Genomic DNA, 22164 nt, shown 5'->3' on the forward strand with positions numbered 1-22164 from the left:
CTGACAAACAAAATTTGACTTAGAGCCACATACTGAGATAGTAGGAAAGGTGATCAAAACTTTTTTTGAATTCGCTCATGGGATGTGGCCATAGTATTGATTGACCATCTCTGGTTGCTCTTAAGAAGGTGATGAGAACTGTTTTTCTAAACCGAAGGAGTCCATGTGGTGTAGGTAGACCCACAATGCTGTTAGGGAGGAAATCCCAGGAATTTTTATTTGGTTAAAGAGGAACATCTCAAGCAATGTTATAAAAAAGGAGAGGAAGATGAAGAGGTTTAGAGAGAGGGACTTACAGAGCTTAGGGCCTAGGCAATTTAAACCACGACTGTCAGTAATGGAATACAGAAATGTTGGGATTTGGAAGAGTTTGGAGGAATGCGGAGTTCTCAGAGAGTTACAGGGTTGGAGGAGGTTACAGAGATGAGCAGTGGTTAGCTCATTGGATGAGAATCGAGGTTGCTGTAAGGCAGCAGGTCTTGGTGCAAGTTAGGTCAGGGAAAAGTTTAGATGAGCTAAAGTTTACAAAGGTTAGGATTTGGGAGGATGGTCAGGGCAACATTGGGTCAGTCACTTATGGAGTTGAAAAACAAAAGCATGGACGACGGTTTCAGCAGCAGATGAGCTAAAGCAAGGGTGGGGATGGGAAATTAGTTTTCCCCCCACAGGTTTTGTTTTGTGCTGTTGCCAAGTTGGGTGTACCACCAAAACAGATCAGCAGGGGGTGCTCACAGCTTTCTAATACCATGGGAAATGACATACTTGGGAACAATGTAACAGAATGTGATCATTAAATACATCTATTTGTTGCTGCTTATAACCTGGAAAAGAACCTTCCCAAGTATAGACAGGCACTCTCTGTTCTCTGGGTGTAACTTTAATGTAGGGTGATCTGTTGTCCAGTATACATGCCTTATCCTTCAATGGAGTGGAGTATTGGACCTGATAGATAACAGGGGATGTAATTCAAAGTCACCCATTTCACAATATCCCAAAGTTAAAGTTACCTCCTCCTTGTCTTGTAAGACTATTCCTATTAGTTAGGATATTTAATTTGCAAAAAAAAATTCTCAGGATATAGTTGTTGGCTGGCATGACCTACAGTTATTGGCTTGAGGTGTTGGTGAATACCTTCCTAAAATGTTGCAGTCTCCACTTCTTGGTATTCTTTCTCATCATTTTAACATAATCCACGACCCCTGAAGCCAATTTTGAGGCCAGCAGAATGGGACTGGAGTCCTATAATGCTTAGTAATGTGGGATGGCAGATTTCTTTCCCTGAAGGATATAGGTCAACCAATTTGATTATTGTAACACTCTGATAATTTCACAGTCAACCCTTCATGTTCACTTTTTTGAAAAAATTGAATTTAAATTCTTACACTGCTGTGGTTTGAACTCACAGTCTTTGGGTTATTAGTCTAGTAACATAACCATTGCACTATGTACCCACAATTAAATTATAGTATTTGATGTTGATGTATCTGTTAGAGCTTTCACAGTCTCATAAAGCTGAAGAAAAACATCTGCTGGCAGGAATGTGGAGCCAATTCTCCCAGGTGATAAGAAGACAGAGCTCCATTGTGGGAATACTGTTGCCACAAGGACTTTAGCGGTTGGAGAAACTGACCATCTGAGAAAAGCCAGGGATGGGTAATAAATGCCAGTCTTGACCATACTGGCCACGCCCTGTAACCAAATAATGACAAAAGTTCACTGACATTCCAAAGTATTCAATAACATTTAGCAGGGAGCTGACACTGTGCTAGCATTTGGAATCATTGAAAGGAAGTCAGTGAATTAAAACGTTCAGGAACTCCAATGGTCTACTTGGGAAAGATTTGAAAGATTGCTTTGCTCTGGCTGTATTGGTACGCAATGAGAGCCTGCAGTACAACATAAGGACCATGGATTCACCTAGGCTTTAGTGAAACAGGCAGATGATTGAATATTCTGGAAATGATCCCAGTTAGAGCTGGACTAAGAAATCCAGACCCTCTACACCATCATTGATTCATGGAAACACAGAGTGTGCCTCTCTTCTATCTGACAGAATTGTTAACTTCTAGGATATTTTGGTACAATGACTGCACACAGGTTTTCTGGGTTTTTCAGGAGTTTGATCATTACAAGGCACATACATTCCCCGTATTTGTTTGAGGCACGGGTGCAGTATCCAGAGGCACTGTCTCTCAAAATGGCTGCATTCCCTATTGCTGCTGAGGGTGTTGGTGAACACCTGTATGCCCTGCCAGCTGGCACCTTGGGTGATTTTGCAGAAGTTCCCTCCAACAGTTTGAAAGGACTCTGGTGGGGTTAAGGGCTGTACTATCTTTGGCAGCCTTTGACAGAAATGGTCCATTTACTGACTGGGCCTCCAGGCCTTCATGCATAATTTGGCTTGGTTCCTGAAGAGCTTCCTTTGTGAAACATAGTCCCAGCCTCTCAGGCCTGTCGACTTACTGTCAGTGTAATAGCACCAAGGCTTCCTAGCCTATTAGCATCTTTAAATGGATCACATTCCACTTGACAATCTGCTTGTTAGAAATGCAGGTCCCTTTCAGACTGAAAGAGATTAGCTCCAGAGTTGACTGACAGCGGGCAATGCTCATTGGATTTATATTTAAGAGCTAGACTCTTGTGCTCATATGGCCTAATGGATAAGGGTATGAGTTTGATGTGGGACTGTGGTGGAAATAGTGATCATTTGTGGACCTGCTCCCGGGTCTGGCTAAAGTAGCCCATTAACAGTGGGATATGGAGGAAATCATAATTCCTAACTGCCTGCTCTCTTCTGCAATTACATCCATGTCTGGATGTCCTTGGAGAGGGAACATATAGCCATTAGGTCCAACAGTAGCCTCTCGGTCTGTGGGGAGCTCAGGTGCCTTATTGCCTCCACCAACATCATTTTTATTCAGTCCTCTCTCTTCTTTTCCTCGTTTTTGTTTGAGTTTATTACTAGATTGCCTCTGGTGGGCAGTGTTAGTCATGTGGTGAATTGTTAATTTATTAATTGGATATATTTTTTAAAATCATAGACTTGTCCAGTGGAGTGTTGGCTTTTGGGCAGTGACAGGATCCAGTAGGGAAAGGTGGAAATTGTTGTTTGTGCTAAACTATAGACTAACTATAAGATTTTTGTTCATTTGTGACCAAATCTGATTAACAGATTGTTATCCGTATGCTGAGTTTGACTTTTGCTGTCAAACTCAGCATATGGATAACATGCTCAGATTGAACAATGAATCCTGAATCAATGTAAATCATTTACTGGAGAATACATGACATCCCCCACATTGTTCCTTCATCAGGCACACTACAAGATCAACGTGGCAGGTGTCATGACATTGGCTCATTGCGCAAGATTACGAACAGATATTTTAAAATTTTAATTATAACATATATTTTCTAAAATAGGATTGGAGTCAAAGGTAATTGCAGATGAGCCAAGAATCTCAACCAACTGATTTATCACTAATATTGGAACTACAGGTATCATCCAACTGTAATGTTCCACCATTCAATCCTCACAGAACCCACAAATTGATTTGTACAATTTTTAAAAATTGCTACCTTTTGACTGAATTCACATTTCTAACCTATGTGCATGTATGTCATGTTTCATTACCTTTTCTCAAGCTACATAGCTATCAGCCTCACCATTCCTATAACTCAAGAAAGCTTAGTTAAAATATAATACATTTGGATTGGGAATTGAGGAAGGGGTGGCTTTATAAGTTAAATGTCATGCAATGGCCTGTCTTTCCTGATTCTAGATCCCTTGCTCAGACACTGAGTGCCATTGATTGAGAGATTCCCTCAGTGTTTATTTGTTGCATCATCCACATGAGGCCTTGCCTATTGCAGATTTATTACCAGTGGTGGCAGGATGAAGCCTTTAAGAAGGTCCCCACTTGAACCCACACCCACTTGATTAAATGTCTTGTACCCATCCATAGGGAGGGAAGAAGATTCTGCCCTGAGTCATCAACTTGGCAGTAGGTTGATGGCTGTAGCACAATGGGTGGAAGCTGCCTCAGTGAAGCAGATAAACTGTGCAGGTACATATGAACCAGGAGCAGGAGTAGGCCATCCAGCCCATCAAGCCTGTTCGCCATTCAATAAGATCTTGGCTGATCTTCTCGAGTCCTGAGCTCCACCTACCCACCCACTCACCATAAGCCTTAATTGTTTTACAGTTCAAAAATTTGTCTATCTTAGCTTTAAAAACATTCAATGAGGAAGCCTCAACTACTTCACTGGGCTGGCAATTACATAGATTCACAACCCTCTGAGTGACGATGTTCCCTCTCAATTCAGTCCTAAATCCCCTGTCCACCTCCTGTCCGGACTGCAACCCCTCAGCCGGACATGAAGGGAAGAATGGGTGACCCACATATATTCTTCCATGCTCTCCTCACTATTCCTGCAGATAACATGGTCTGTTTGAGTTTTCTGAAGCATGCTCTCTTCCATTTAATGAGATATTCTTCCTCTAACCAAATGGAAGCTTTATCCTTCTTACTCTCATTGCCAAACCTCCTTCATTGGTCAGGAAGTGAGGAGGTGGGCTCTTAATTGGTTTGCTCTGGCAATGTGTAACCTTGCAATCTGAAAATGGTCCAAACAGGTCTAAGCTGGGAAAGGTCAGGTCAGTCTTTGGCTAAGCCCGCTCAGAGAGGAATTGCATTGACTGTCTGAACCATTGCTCCAAGAGAGATTCCAGTTACAGTTCCTTCTCTCATTGAAATGCATTGGATGGAGAGCCTGCAAGTCACCCACACAAACACAAAATTGAAACCTCACCATTTTAATCTGAAAGTCAGAAAATGTCTGGGAACACATCCAGAGTGGGAGGAATAAGTTACTGCTGTTTTCCTCTGGGGGTGGACTCTGCAACATTTCTTTGCAATTGCAGTAATCATATCTTCACTGATGAAGCAATGCTACCCATCTGCCTTCAAGTCTCACATCATGTGGAAGACAGCAATTGTCTAGGAATGCAGGTAACAAATTCTGAATTCTGAAGAAGAGCCATATCAGACTCAAAACATTAACTCTGTTTCCCTTCTCAGATCCTACCAGACCTTTCCAGCACTTTCTGTTTTTATTTCAAAACATCCACCGTCCATAATATTTTGTTTTTAAAAAGTTACAGTTTCAATTAGATTGTGCTCACTGATTTCCTTCTTGTCGCGAATGTTCAACAAGTCTTACTGTAAAAAGGGAAATTAAAAGCTGAACTTGAGGTTCCCAATTCGGCAGGGCAATGTATGGCAGGTACTGGAAGGCAACACATAGCAGCAGCCATTTCCAGAGACAGTCTGCAAGGCTGCGGTGTGGAAGGGAGTTTAGACAATGTTTTATGGGACCTTACTGGCAGAAGCATCTTCCAATAGAAAGTAGACACTTTGTTTGTCCATAATGCAGTAGCTTCAGTGGTGCATGTGTGCCCCTCCTCCATTTCCCAGTGGGTGTTGACTGGCATCGCATGGTCTCGCTGAGTTGACCGAGCACCAGGGGTCAAACCACCTTTCTCTTTATTCATTCACAGGATGCAGTATTTATTGCCCATCCCTAATTGCCCAGAGGGCAGTTAAATGTCAATCACATTGCTGTGGGTTCTGGAGTCATGTATATGCCAGACTACATAAGGATGGCAATTTCCTTCCGTAAATTAGGTGGGTTTTTCCACGATGGTTTCATGGTTATTATTAGACTGCTAGTTCCAGATTTTTCTAAATTGAATTCAACTTCCACCTATGAACCTGGGTCCTCAGAATGTTACCTGGGTCTCTGGATTAACAGTTCAGCGATAATAGCCCCAGGCCATCACTTGTCCCAGTAGTTACAATGTTGCAGCCATTCTCCGTCACTTGTAAAACTGCCTGATATTCCTCTGTCTGTCTATACAGGTGAAGCATGGATGAGAACAGGAGCATGTCTTCTGCATGAGGTGGTGAAAGTGCCTGGTCTCTGCAGGCCTCTGAGGGTCGGTGATGTGCTCACTAGATTGAGTTCACAGGTCTAACCCAGCTGGAGTGCCCACAGAGGTGGCATGTTGGTGGAAGGTATAGATTAATGCTTTCCCGGTGCATCCTTTTAAAGGACACCTGTTTCCTTCTCAGGTGGCATAACTGTGGTTGAGAAATTCAGGCTGTGACCTCTTAGAGAAGTTCTCTTCTTTCCATCACTCAGTCTAGTCGCACCTCCAGATCTTCCTGCATGAAGTGGAGATACAGCTTAATTTTTCTCCTGCATGGTATACTGAGACTTTAGAGGAGAGCACCATTGTGTGATGGGATAGTTCCTGGCTTAGCAGCATCTGGTGGTGTTCAGCTGAACTTTAAATGTGGCACCGGAGCCTTGGAAGCACTTCTGTCTCATCTGCCACACAGTTTGCTGAGTAATGTGCCCAGACATCACATTTGCATAAATAATGAGCTAAGAGGGTGAGTGCTTGAGGTAACTCAGCATGGGTCATGGCACATATAGAACATAGAACAATCCAGCGCAGAACAGGCCCTTCGGCCCTCGTTGTTGTGCTGACCTGTGAACTATTCTCAGCTTGTTCCCCCCCTACACTACCCCGTATAGCTTCATGAAACTCGATCACCACCCCTCTTTAACTTCCATGGGAAAACACAGCCCACTTCAGAGTGACTTTGGTATTAGTTGCACATTTAGAAGTTCAATATTGAGCACATTGCTAATCCTCAAAGGGTAAGCTGTCTTTTCATTGTTGCACCGGGTGCTTGTGGTTCAAGGAAGGCAAGACCAAATCCAAAGGAACAGCCCTCTGTGTCTGGAACTGGGGTGAGTACTTATGACGAGGGGAACAACAGCCAAGTGATTGTGGAAGTGGGCCATGGTTGCCAAGTCTGGCCACATATATTCCAGGAAACTCCTGTCACCAACCATCCATCCCTATCCCAATGCTCCTTCCATGGATCGGTCAGTCTATTCTCCCAAAACTTCGCCATCCCATGCTGAGTGAAAAGCAAAGAGACTCTTTGTTATACGATTGGATGACTCTTGGCTATCAGTCAACAGACTTCATTTTACTTCTCCAATATTTTCACAACAAATAGTTCCAAGAAAATGAAACAAAAACACATTGTTTTTAATGCCCCTATAATGTTTTCTCCTGTGTTGCTTGCATTCGTGTCCTGGAGACTAATTCTTGGAGCCTCTAGGGCAATCCTGGATGCTTGCCAAGCCACACTGGACTAGTAATCAGGAGGTCATGAGTTCATAATCCCACCATAGCAAGCTGTAAAACTGACTTCATTCTGTCTGGTCATTTATGAACTGGCATCAGATAATTAACCACAAAAGTTTCCAGATCATTATTAAAACCTAACAGTTAATCTGTGTCCTGATGCCAGGTTTGGTCTAAATTTAACTCCAATTTGAAGCTATGTGATGGATCTTAATACCCACCCAAGTCACCACCAAGGTGAATACCTAGTACCATCATCTCAGGATTACAAGGTACGGGGGATAAATGCAATCTTTCCAGCATTGGCCACGTTCCGAGAGAAAACACACAAAAGAGGGCATAGTTTATAGGACCCTGTATAATTACCCACACTCATCAGGCCGGATTTTCATGAGGAGGTGGGAATGCTGTGTCAGAAAACTTCCCATCCCCTTTAAACATTCCCCTGCCTGCCATATATTTATTCTCAGGAGATGGAGTTGGGACACCCACCTCTGGACCCAAGGAGAAGATGAGAATGGAGGTTGGTGGAGGGCCAGACCAGCAATTGGCTGTGTTTACTGGGATGTCAGGCTAGTTTTCTTTGTATTTTCTTTCTCAAAGTACAACAGGATCTTAATCACAGTAAAAGAAAAAAAAAATTGAGATGTTACCTGGCAACTAGGCATCCTATGACACAGGAAGACAATCCAAAAATGTGCAGGTTAGGTGAATTGGCCACGCTAAATTGCCCGTAGTGTTAGGTGAAAGAGTGAGTGTAGGGGAATGGGTCTGGGTGGGTTGTGCTTCGGTGGGTCTGTGTGGACTTGTTGGGCCGAAGGGCCTGTTTCCACACTGTAAGTAATCTAATCTAATCCAATCTAATCTAATCTAAAATGCTTTTTTTAAAAAGTATGCATAATACCTTAGTTTACCTGAATTTTAGACCAAGATTGATATGAATCACAGACCAGATTTCTGTTCTGAAGAAAAGTTATTATTTATTGTAAGTAATTATACTACAGCTGTAGATAGCAGTTAAACCACTGGCATATAACATTACCAACTAAACTCAAATTGCCCTATAAATCTTCTTTTACACACACACACTGACAATTGAATAGGCAAAATAGATTATGGTTGAAGTGGAATGAAACTGGAGAGTCAGGACAGTGATCTTTACTTCCCAGTTCCAATGCTGAGATGATCCTGCTTTAGCTAGCCGGGCCTTATAATTTTATCTTTCTCTATAAGGCTCTACTGGTGTATAAGAAATACTGAGTGACTGATTCACTGTGAAAATGTCTTTGATTTATCAATTCAAAAGTCACAGCTCACAGTAACTCCTGCAGGAAAGATTGCTGATTTTTTTCAAGTTTAAACTGAGCTCTTTTTTACTGCAAAGAACAGGAAGCTTCAGCTGGGGAGATCAATTGCACACTCTGTGGTGTCTTTCTGTCGCTACGTCTTTGTAACTTGTTTCCAGTCCCAACCTGCTCAGTTAGCTGAGAACCAATCAGCTTCACTTGGAAACAGCTCCTTGGTTCCTGATTGTCTGCACATTACAGGAACCCACAGCCACAAAACAAAATTCACACGAGGTATTCAAATTCCTTTCTGTGGTGTAGTATAACCATCCGAGTAAGTCCTGTTTTTAAAAACAGTTTCTTCTTATTGTATTGCACAAGGAACTAAAGCTTCAACCCTTTTGCCCTCATGGAAACCTTACTGATTCTCAAATCTCAGTGAAGGGTCACTTTGTTTTCATTTTAAAGTTTCTTGCTCAGTTGGCATAGCTTTTCTCTCTCTGACACTTCTCTTCACAAGGCACTTAAATAAACCATCAACACAGATACTCACTCCTTAACATATGTCCCTTCAACTCATATGTTCAAACACCTATCAAGGATGTCTTCCTCTCTGATACCTTGAAGCCTTCTGTTTCTGGAGATTTTCTAAGCTTCTAAGCCACTCAGGAGCTCTTTTCTTCTTCCTGACTGTTACGTTTACTGCTAAATGGCAATGAAAATTGAAAGAACTGCGGTTATTGTAAATCAGAAACAAAAACAGAAATTGCTGGAAAAGCTTAGCAAGTCTGGCAGCCACTGTGAAGAGAAATCAGAGGTAAAGTTTTGGGTTGAGTCGGTTCTGAGGAAGTGCCACCCAGCCTGAAGTGTTAACTCTAACTTCTCTCCACAGATACGGCTAAATTGCAATGTTGCTCTCACAGAGCTTTTCTTTCAGAATGACCTGTTTCTTTCTCTGAAAGCAAACTAAACATTCACTGACCCTCTGGATGCTTCAGCCTTTCTAAAAGGACTTTACTGTGTCTCTGTCTCCCTGTGTCGTAGGATGCCTAGTTGCCAGGTAACATCTCAATTTTTTGTTCTCTTTTACTGTTTGCTAAAGCACTGAAATATTTACATCAAGGATTTTTGTTATTAAAAACTAATTCATTTGCATGTTCTAATTGCTGCACATTAAATAGATTGGATAATTAAAATAAATCAACATATCAATGATGATGATGGTTTGAGCCAATTACAACAAGGACAACAGGGAGAGGCTGAACAGGCTGGGGCTGTTTTCCCGAAGTGTCGGAGGCTGAGGGGTGACCTTATAGAGGGACTTGGATAGGATAAATAGACAAAGCATTTTCCCTGGGGTGGGGGAGTCCAGAACTAGAGGGCATAGGTATAGGGTGAGAGGGGAAAGATATAAAGGTGACCTAAGGGGCAACTTTTTCACGCAGAGGGTGGTACATGTATGGAATGAGCTGCCAGAGGAAGTGGTGGAGGCTGCTACAATTGCAACATTTAAAAGGCATCTGGTTGGGTATATGAATAGGAAGGGTTTGGAGGGATATGGGCTGGGTGCTGGCAGGTGGGACAAGATTGGGTTGGGATATCTGGTCGGCATGGACAAATTGGACCGAAGAGTCTGTTTCCGTGCTGTGCATCTCTATGACTCTAAACAACTTTCCAAGCATCACACTACCATACAGAACTTAGCAATGAAACTAAAACCATATTTCCCCTTCATAACATACTCAAAACAGAAAAATGAATCAAACTCAAAGCCGTAAATGGTTATGTCCATTTTAGAAACAAAGTTTCCAAATAATATTGTACCATGAATCTTCATCACACAATCAAAATGTGAACAAATGCTCCTCTTGAACAGTGTTTGAGGACAAATGTTTCTAGTTCTTTTTTAAACTCCTCCAGACGTTCATAGTGTGCTCCTATGCAACATCTCAAATCTACTGACAAAAGAAACAGATATCCCCTTTTTCCTAAGTTAGACCAAATGTCATGTTAATAAATATAGTCCAGGAGTAGATGTCTGCTTTTTTGTTCTCTAGATAATAGCAGCTGAAGGTTTTTTTATTTTATTTTCAAATGTCTCTGGACATTTAAATAACTTCAAGTTATGAAACTAGAGATCCAAATCAGTGTTCATCTTGATTTTCAATGCATACTGGCACTTTTATAGATGGGAAAATAGTCAAATGTATCTCAACAATAGTCATGACTTGGAGATGCCGGTGTTGGACTGGGGTGTACAAAGTTAAAAATCACACAACGCCAGGTTATAGTCCAACAGGTTTAATTGGAATCACTAGCTTTCGGAGCGACGGTCCTTCATCAGGTGACCCTTCATCACCGTGGGCGGCACGGTGGCACAGTGGTTAGCACTGCTGCCTCACAGCTCCAGAGACCTGGGTTCAATTCCCGCCTCAGGCGACTGACTGTGTGGAGTTTGCACATTCTCCCCGTGTCTGTGTGGGTTTCCTCCGGGTGCTCTGGTTTCCTCCCACAGTCCAAAGATGTGCAGGTCAGGTGAATTGGCCATGCTAAATTGCCCGTAGTGTTAGGTAAGGGGTAAATGTAGGGGTATGGGTGGGTTGCGCTTCGGCGGGTCGGTGTGGACTTGTTGGGCCGAAGGGCCTGTTTCCACATTGTAAGTAATCTAATCTAATTCCATTTGAAATAAAAGCCATTTGATTTCCATATTACTCTTTGAACTTGTATGCTAACCTTTTGTGACTCATGCATGAATATTTCCAAATTCCTCTTTGCTGCAGCTTTCTACAGTTTGAGTTATTCTGTGAATTGAATTGAATTTATTGTCACATGTATCGAGGTACAGTGAAAAGCTTTGTCTTGCGAACAGTACAGGCAGATCACAGAATTAAGTAACATAGATAAGTAAATAATAGGTAAACAGCAGCAAAAACAAAAAACACAGGAACAGGCAAATGTTAGGAGTTTGTGAGTCCATTCAGGATTCTAACAACAGGAGGGTAGAAACTGTTTCGAAACCAGTTGGTGCACGTGTTCAGGCTCCTGTACCTTCTCCCCGATAGTAGAGATTGTAGAAAAACATTGCCAGGGTGGGATGGATCTTTGAGAATGCTGGCGGCCTTTCCTTGACAGTGGGCCTGGTAGATCGATTCAGTAGATGGGAGGTTGGCCTTTGTGATTGTCCAGGCTGAGTTCACCACTCTCTGTAACCATCTCCGATTTTGAATGGTACAGGAATAATTGTGGCCCCAGCACTGATCCCGCTGACACTCCACTAGTTACAGGCTGCCATCCTGGAAAGGCTGCCTTATCCCAACTCTCTTTCTTCTGTTAGTTTTCTGATTGTCTATCCATGCTAATATACCACCCCCGAACCTGGGCTCTCATCTTATTAAGTCAACCAACATGTCGTACCTTGTCAAGCCAAATATGTTACATTCACTGGTTCCTTTTTATCTATTTTGCTCATTATCTCTTCAAAGAATTCGAATAAATTCGACAGGCAAGAAGTTATGCTGAAACTAGAAGATAGTGAGGACTGCAGATGCTGGAGAAGTCAGAGTCAATAAAGTGTGGTGCTGGAAAAAGCACAGCAGGTCAGGCAGCATCTGAGGAGCAAGAGACTTGACATTTTGGGCTTAAGCCTGAAACATTGACTCTTGTTCCTCAGATGCTGCCTGACCTGCTGTGCTTTTTCCAGTGCACCACACTTTATTGACTATGAAGTTATACTTGGCTATATTGTGCATTTTTAAATGCTCTGCTATTACATCTTTTATAATGGACTCGAATATCTTCCCAATGATAGATGGTTGAACTAGTTGGTCCAAAGTTACCTGTTTTATGTCACTTTCCATTTCTGAGTAAGCCTGTTACATTCACAATTTTCCAAATCTATGGGACGTTTCTGGAGTCAAAAGATTTTTGGAAGATTACTATCAGTGCATCCATCATCTTTGTAGCTATTTCCTTTACTATACTAGGATACATCCCATTAGGTCCAGGGGAAATAATGGCTTTTAGTCCCATTTGTTTTCCTTGTACTTTTCCTTTAGTGATAGTTATTGCATTGATTTCCTCTTGTACTTTTGCTCCTTGATTATTTTAAAAGGTTGGAATGCTATTGATGTCCTCTATTGTGAAGACTGATGCAAAATGTTTATTCAACTCCTCTCCCATTTCCTGGTTCCTTATGTTCATTTCCCCAGGTTTAACAAGTCAAGTGGATAATGATTAACCACCACTTGCTTGTTACAAAAACAGAAATTGCTGGAAAAAGCTCAGCAGATCTGGCTGCATCTGTGGAGAGAAAGCAGAGTTGACATTTCGGGTCACTTCTGATGAAGGGTCACTGGGCCCAAAACATTAACTCTGCTTTCTCTGCATAGATGCTGCCAGACCTGCTGAATTTGTCCAACAATTTCTGTTTTTGTTTCTGATTTCCAGCATCTGCAATTCTCTTTTTTTTTAAATCTTGCTTGTTAATTTTCTCAGAGATAGGGAATTTGAAGGATAAATAGCAGGGTCCTGAGATCTGATTACACATGTTCGTGCATAGTGAGAAGACCCCCAACTGAGGACTCAAATCAGAAACTGAAAGGTATTATCATTCAAGCCACAGACAATTGCTTAGCACTGAATGGAGTCACTCAAACCAGAATAAAGGACAATAAACTTTAAGAATTTTGAACACCAATACCTGACTACGCCCTGTAATTCAATTCATTCTGAGAATAAGGGTATCTAAGACTCACCACAATAGTGATGATGGTGGGGTTATTTGACATGTAGGTGTGCAGGGTAGTGTCTTGTTTCCATCCCTATCAAAGAAAATGCCCTTTCTCTCCTTGACAGGCTTCAGGAAAGACTCTAGGGAGGCATCAATATGGTGCTGCTTTTTACTTGGTTTCTGATATCTCCAGGGGTAAGTCAGGATGGTGAGCAGAGGTGACGGATGCTGTCCAGGTGGCTTTCAAATACGGCATTTTGGAAGTCGGAGCCTGGAACTTCCTGCCCACTTACCTATAAACATTTGGCGTTTTACTTATACATGCTTATGTAATGAGCTCAGAAGAAGAAGATTTCATTAAAAAAAACCCGAGTGGAAGTGCATCCCATTTTTTTAGCTTGCCTCCACACTTGGCCTCTAAAAATCAAGAATTTGCCCATTATTGAACATTTGTTTAGCCTTGCTAACCAAACAGCAAGGCTTTTCTACGCCATTTTGCAATCAGAATATTTAGTGGGTACATCTTGGTAAGAACAGGTACTGACAGTAGGTAAAAGAATACAGAATGTCATATCTATGAAATGGTGCAGCTGGAAGCTGTATAAATGGAGTAGGATCATAGCATATGCTGAGAGATGACAATGTGAGACATACATATAATGCGTTTATTACCTTTAACATGCAATGATTGGCTCAGTAGGTTAGATCATTTAATCTTTAATAAACCTTCAAATACTTCCATGTTCATGTCAGCTGTGGAATATTATTGCGGGATATTCATTTTGTCACCTAGCTGACATAAGAATTTCAAATTTTCAGTGAAACACTGCCAGAACATTTTGTACAGCAAGAAATCAGAAATAACACTGAAATTACCAGTCTGTATTGACTAGTTTAACACCTGGGGCTAAAAGCACACAAACACAGTGGTTAAATCCGAAGGTACAAACATATAGTGGTCATGTCACTGAACTGGTAATTCCTAGGCCCAAACTACAACGCTGTGGAAACATGGGTGCAAAGCACCCAAAGAAATTTAAATCCCATGATTAAAATTCCAGAACATAAACCAGTCTCAGTAATGGTGACCACAACAACTACCACCTGTTGTTGTAAAAACTCATCTGATTCATTAATGTCTTTTAGGGAATGAAATCTGCTTTCCTTATTTGGGCTGGCCTGTATGAGACTCCAGAACCATTGCAATACAATTGATTCTTAAAGGCTCTCTATAGTGACCTAGCAAGCCATTCAAAGCTGAAAATGTGTTGCTGGAGAAGCGCAGCAGGTCAGGCAGCATCCAGGGAACAGGAGAATCGACGTTTCGGGCATAAGCCCTTCTTCAGGAATGAGGAAAGTTTGTCCAGCAGGCTAGGATAAAAGGTAGGGAGGAGGGACTTGGGGGAGGGGAGTCGGAAATGTGATAGGTGGAAAGAGGTCAAGGTGAGGGTGATAGGTCAGACTGGGGTGGGGGTGGAGAGGTCAGGAAGAAGATTGCAGGTTAGGAAGGCGGTGCTGAATTCGATGGATTTGACTGAGACAAGGTGGGGGGAGGGGAAATGAGGAAACTGGTGAAATCCGAGTTCATCCCTTGTGGTTGGAGGGTTCCTAGGCGGAAGATGAGGCGGTCTTCCTCCAACCGTCGTGTTGTTGTGGTCTGGCGATGGAGGAGTCCAAAGACCTGCATATCTTTGGTGGAGTGGGAGGAGGAGTTGAAGTTGAGCCACAGGGTGATTGGGTTGGTTGGTCCGGGTGTCCCAGAGGTGTTCTCTGAAACGCTCTGCAAGTAGGCGGCCTGTCTCCCCAATATAGAGGAGGCCACATCGGGTGCAGAGGATGCAATAGATGATGTGTGTGGAGGTGCAGGTGAATCTGTGGCGGATATGGAAGTTTCCTTTGGGGCCTTGGAGGGAGGTGAGGGGGGAGGTGTGGGCGCAAGTCTTGCACCTCCTGCGGTTGCAGGGGAAGGTGCCGGGAGTGGCAGTTTCCTCATTTCCCCTCCCCCCACCTTGTCTCAGTGAAGAGCGCCTCATCTTCCGCCTAGGAACCCTCCAACCACAAGGGATGAACTCAGATTTCACCAGTTTCCTCATTTCCCCTCCCCCCACCTTGTCTCAGTCAAATCCATCGAATTCAGCACCGTCTTCCTAACCTGCAATCTTCTTCCTGACCTCTCCGCCCCCACCCCAGTCTGACCTATCACCCTCACCTTGACCTCTTTCCACCTATCACATTTCCGACGCCCGTCCCCCAAGTCAAGGCCAAATAAGAACATCCATGATGGCAGATTCCAATGCTGAACCGGATCAGCTAGCAGACAATTTGACAGTAATTGCAGATTAAATTTAATGTAGATAAATGCAAAGTGTTTTATTTGAGAAAAAAAAATTCAGGAAAATAATATCATGCAAATGGCAAAGATGGAATTCTCTCCACTTGCCTGGATGAGCGCTGCTCCAACAACACTCAAGAAACCTGACAGTACCTGGAATGAAGCAGCCTGCTTGATTATGATCACCTTAAGTCTTCAGTCCTTACACCAGTAGCAATAATGTGTACCATAGCCATGACCCAGGAAGCAATTCTTCAAACATATTGTGATTTCTATCATCCAGAAGATAAATAGACAAGGTCTTTTCCATGGAGTCCAGAACTAGAGGGCATAGATTTAAGGTGAGAAGGGAAAGATTTAAAAGGGTCCTAAGAGGCAGCTTTTTCATGCAGAGGGTGGTGTGTGCATGGAATGAGCTGCCAGAGAAAGTGATGGAGGCTGGTACAATTACAACATTGAGAAAAGCATCTGGATGGGTATATGAATAAGAAGGGTTTCGAGGGATATGGGCCAAGTGCTGCCAAATGGGACTAGATTAGTTTAGGATATCTGGCTGGTATTGTCAAGTAGGACTGCGGGGTCTGTTTCTCTGCTGTACATCTCTATGACTATGGCAGCAGATACATGGGGACACCCACTTCCAAGTCACATCTCACCCTGAACTGGAACTGAATTCCCATTAACTCCTAGCAGTGCTCAGGTGTACCAAAATCGCATGGACTGAAATGGTTGAAGAAGATGGCTAACCAACATCTCCTCAAGGGTGATAAGGGATGAGAAACAAATGGACACATGTACCATGAAAGAATAAAAACAATGTATCTCGAAAATTAAAAATATCCAGGCATTCTGATTGAGAACAAATTGAAGCGATCACAATAACACTCAGTGGCAATGAGTAAGCTAAATCAGATGTTGGGATGTATCAGTAGGTCAATATTGAGCCAAGCTATGAGTAATTCTACACTGTTTTAATCACTGGTGTGACCGCACTGAGAATACTGTGTACAGTTCTGCTCACCACAGGATATTGCAATGACCAAGATGATACAAAGAACAATAGCAATCCAGGCGATGAAGGAACTGGATCATGAGGAGCGATTACATATGCTGGGCACAGTAGAGAAAGTCAAGAGGTGATATGATTTCTGTACTTACAATTCTAAAGAGACTAAATCATGCAGACTATTACATGGTTTTTTTGCAGAACAGTTAATGAGAGGACACAGTCTACCTTTGAAAGTGAAGATTCAAAATGAATTTTGTGTAAACCATATTTCAGCATGGTTGGTGAGCTGAGTTGACTATTTGATTCAAGATTGGTGCTGAATACTGCTGACAATGTGAGTTCAAACACTGCACCTGTTGAAGTAGATTTTGGGGCCTGCACCTTTACCTTGCTGCATAAACCACAATTAGCAGCACTCAAGGTCATGTCTAGAGAGAGAGAAAAACATTAGGCTGAATCTTCCCAGAAATTGAGTAAGTATCGAGATTCTCCACAAGAATCTAACAGACATCTCTGACAATTAATTATTTTGTACCAACATTACATTCTTCCTATGCATAAGCAACTGGTCTGACATTAGAATCGTAGAATCACAGAATCCCTATTGCGCACAAAGAGACGACTTGGGCCACTGAGTCTGCACCAACCCTCTGAACAGCATCTCACCCACACCGCCGCCCGCCCCCACTACATCCCCATAACATAGTTTGGCTAACCCACTTAACCTGCACATCCCTGAACACTACGGGAAATGTTTAGCATAGCCAATCCACCCAACCTGCATATAGTTGTAATGTGGGAGGAAACCGGAGAGCCCAACCGAAACCCATGAAGAGATGGGGAGAATGTGCAAACACCGCACAGCCAGTTGCCCAAGGCAAGAATCAAGCACGGGTCAAGTTCGATTAAGTTACTTAAGAACATTATGTTACTCAGTAACAACAGAGCATGTTGCTTCAAGTGATCCAAGGTGAGATGGAATGTGAGATCTTTATAACCTTAGGTCACATGCTATGATGCAATAATAATATCATCAGCATGTCTCTTAAAGTCAAATTGACCATGAGACATAACACATATTCTCCCACTGTTCTGGTTAAAATTTATCACTCAATCAATATCTTAAGAAAATAGACTGGCTGACTATTATCAATTTGAATATTGGACCTTTATTTGTCAAGGGTGTTTGCCAACATTAACGCAATGAGACACAACAAACATAATTCTATGATTGTGAAGTGATTTGGGACATCCTGAAGCTGTGAGGGTGGCATTTAAATGCAAATCTTTTTCTTTCTTGAACTTAAAGTTTAGCCAACAACTATGTCTTAGTGGAAATGTTGACATCCCAGTCATGTGGTTACAGGGTGTGTTGAAAGGAAAAACAGTGAACCCACCTGCACCCATGAATATTATAAATATTCCTTTCTCAGCTCTTCATGTGATCTAAAGGAGAAAGAAAAGCAGTGCCAGTTTTATTCAATACTATCTTTTCCAATCAATTTAGAGACAATGCTCACTGCTTTTGCACCACTCGGTCTGAATCTAGTCTGTATGTATGACTCAACCCCATTGTGATTTTTAGCTGTCAGAATGGAAACACATGTTAGCAAATTAAACACAGGTACCATTTGAACTGATTGTAGTTTGTGTATTGCCACTTTACACAATGTGGATCAAATGTTGAGTGTTCCTGCCTTAGATGGCACAACCACTCCCTGGCTTAACCAGCAGAGTGTGGATGGAGTGTGGGTGATCTGACCACTTTAGAGTCTGTTTGATCTTCAACTCAAGTCTTGAAGTTTAAAATAACCCCTTGGAACCTTGTGACTGCTGCTTCTGTTATGCATATGACCAAAGCTGTAGAGCTGTGTTTTCATGTAATGTTAAAAGCATAATTGTAATTGTGTACTGCAGCTCCTGAAGCTAGTCACCAAAACAAAAAAGAAACACTTTTTTAATTTGAAAAGCACACTCAAGCAGGCAATATCTTGCAAGAAGGTTTAAACATTCAAGAGAAAAACATAGATTTCTGAATAAATTAGAAAAGTGAATAAACTACTTAATGATTCCAAAGTTCCTCAGGGTGCACAACATCAATGTGGCTATACTTGATGTAGAACCAAAAAGAGGAAAGGCCATGGTTCTGGGCTCCTATATTTAACAATGATACTAGATAATGTCTATTTAACCCAGCATCAAAGCAGCACAATTACAATTGTGAATTAGACCATGAGAACCTTTTTCCACGTATGGAGTCAGCTATTACGAGGGGGCATAGCTTTAAATTAAGGAGTGGTAGGTATAGGACAGATGTTAGGGGTAGATTCTTTACTCAGCGAGTCATGAGTTCATGGAATGCCCTGCCAGTAGCAGTGGTAGACTCTCCCTCTTTCTGGGCATTTAAACGGGCATTAGATAGGCATATGGAGGATAGTGGGCTAGTGTAGGTTAGGTGGGCTTGGATCGGCGCAACATCGAGGGCCAAAGGGCCTGTACTGCGCTGTATTTTTCTATGTTCTATGTTCTATGAAAAGGCACATATGAATAGTTTCAATGATAAAATTGGATTTTCCTCAAGACCTAACCTTTTCACCAAAATCAGCTATATCATATCACATCCATTTGAAAATCCTCACTGTGCAGATTGTTCAATCCTAAATCATCCTCCCATACAAATATGAAACCCCAGCAGACCAATAGCAGGAATGGATGTTGTCTCTGATTCCAGAGCCAGATATATTTGCACTCTCGCTGCTCCCCCTGAAATGATTAGCCCTCTCCAGTAAAGACCCAGGATATTTAGAGCTCAAGTGGACTTATAACGGTCATATTTGAGATGAATTCCCCTAATGCCATTTCATGTTGTCCATCCCAACTCACTACTCACTGGACATTATGGATCAGTTTACATGGTAATAATTCCGGCACAGACAAATCGATATTTTACATCCATATTCTAATTCCAAAGCAGACATGGATCTTACACTCTTACTGGACTCAGGCACTTTGAACGAATTGACATTCCTTTACACAACACCAAGTTTTGTGTCTTGAACCAAGAATAAGTTCAAACTTGAGTTATTAGCAGTCAAGTTAGTCTTTAAAACTTCTTAAACAGTAATTTACTTTAAAGCATCTCTATAAAGATTTATATAATATATAAAACTTGTTACGACGTGGAGGTCAAACCCTCTGGTAATTAAACTAAAACCCAGAGAAGATCGTCTCACCTCATAATCTGTCAAAAATATAAATGCAAGAAAACCCCTGATTTCCATGTATAAATAAAAAGTAACAATTTATTAATTTAACCCTAACAGTGAAACTAACCAAAACTATTACCAATCAAACAGTTTTTCTTCTAACTATTATCCCGTAGCTGACCACAATTCTATCAATATGCTGTTCCACCTAATAATAACAGCAAATTAGCATTTAATCTCTTAAAGTCCACACAGAAGGTCTTCTCTTCTTTCTTCCTTCAGCCTTCCTTCATCTTTTTCCCAAATCTGCTGTCTTTTCCTCAGTCTTCTTCCTTTTTACTGCGAGTATTTTTAGCTATCAATTACCTTAGTGCCTCTTAAATATATAGTGCCTTCTTAGAGATTTCTTTGAGAGCTTTTCAGTTGGGCAATTAGCTTTGAGCAATTTTCAAAATGCCCCTCCTCTATAGATCCAATTACATCTGCCATCTCATTGTTCTGATGTTGTCAATACAATCAAATTTAAATTCAATTGGTTTTTGGTATCCTGGGCATATTTTTAATTAATTGGTTAAATTCAAATCTGGTTGCCTTAACTTCAAGCAACAATCTGATCCAAGCTAATGTTCTTGTACACCAGTCAATGAAGGTAAGCATGCAGGTACAGCAGGTAGTGAAGAAGGCTAATAGTATGCTGGCCTTCATAACAAGAGGGATTGAGTATAGAAGCAAAGAGGTTCTTCTGCAGCTGTACAGGGCCCTGGTGAGACCACACCTGGAGTATTGTGTGCAGTTCTAGTCTCCAAATTTGAGGAAAGACATTCTGGCTATTGAGGGAGTGCAGCGTAGGTTCACGAGGTCAATTCCTGGAACGGCGGGACTACCTTACGCTGAAAGACGGGAGCAACTGGGCTTGTATACCCTTGAGTTTAGAAGACTGAGAGGGGATCTGATTGAGACATATAAGATTATTAAAGGATTGGACACTCTGGAGGCAGGAAACATGTTTCCACTGATGGGTGAGTGCCGAAGCAGAGGACACAGCTTAAAAATATGGTGAGGAGAAACTTCTTCACCCAGAGAGTGGTGGCTGTGTGGAATGCACTGCCCCAGAGGGCAGTGGAGGCCCAGTCTCTGGATTGATTTAAGAAAGAGTTAGATAGAGCTCTCAAGGATAGTGGAATCAAGGGTTATGGAGATAAGGCAGGAACCGGATACTGATTAAGGATGATCAGCCATGAAGGGCAGAATGGCCTACTCCAGCACCTATTGTCTATTGTCTATTGTCTAATAACCCTACCACCAAATGTTACATACTTTTAATTCGGAGCACTCTCCATCAGCTAGTCACAGATACATGTGCTGTCAAAATGTCTCAGCTTATAAAAGCACCCTCTCTCTCTCTTGATTTCATAACAGACTCATAAACAAAACAAAAAATTAGGTTAGGTAATTACCAAATTTAGATATGAACAACACCTTGCCTACTTATTCATATGTCTAGGAACAAGTATAATACCTTTCTGTCCCTTGAGCCTGTTCCACCGTTCAGTTAGATAATTGGTGCCATTTATGTATCATTCTCTGTTCTGTTGAAAGATCATCGACCTGAAACATCTACTTACTGTTTTCTCCACAGTTACTCCTTAATCTGCTGACTATTTCAAATACTTTATTTAAGTCAGATTTCCAATATCCATGTATTTTGTTTTTGTAAGAACCCATCAAGTCCAATTTTCAATTAACCCTTAGCTGCAACAACATTTAGAATGGAGGGTTATAGATTTCATTTAGCTTTTATGTGAGCAGACTTCCCAATATCATTCCTGATCAGCTTTGCTCTAATTCTAAGGTGAGTGCTCCTTATTCTGGAGCACTCAACTCGAAAAAAATAGATTCTCTCTCTTTAACTGATTAACTTGATTATTCATTTACAACTTCCCAATCAGATTGCCCTTTAATCTTCTTCATTCACAGGAATAGAAGCCTGGTCTGCATCATGACCACAAAATTTAGACTTTGGTATAATGGTGAGGTAGCACTGTATCTTCTCCCATATCAATATAATCTTCTTGAGGTGTGAACACAGTGATGTAACTGTTAGCTGGTTCATAAATTTGATGCATCGAGTTGCTTTATTTGTTTTCTGTATATAGTATTATGAAGTTATATAAAAGGTTAAACAGACATTGAGCTAAGAATATAATGGACTATTCTCTGCACTTCAATAGTAGCTTTTAGAAGGCTATCGTCAATATGTAAAATACCAGAGTATCATAAACAACTTTAGAAATGATTCCAAACCCTTGGCAAAGATCCAAAAGAGAGTAACTAGAATTATACCTGCAATTAGGGTGTCCAGTTATCTGGAGGAGCT

Source organism: Chiloscyllium plagiosum, unplaced genomic scaffold (assembly GCF_037043375.1).
Source record: "Chiloscyllium plagiosum isolate Xiang-an unplaced genomic scaffold, Cpla_swu_hap1 HiC_scaffold_12, whole genome shotgun sequence".
Taxonomy (NCBI): Eukaryota; Metazoa; Chordata; class Chondrichthyes; order Orectolobiformes; family Hemiscylliidae; genus Chiloscyllium; species Chiloscyllium plagiosum.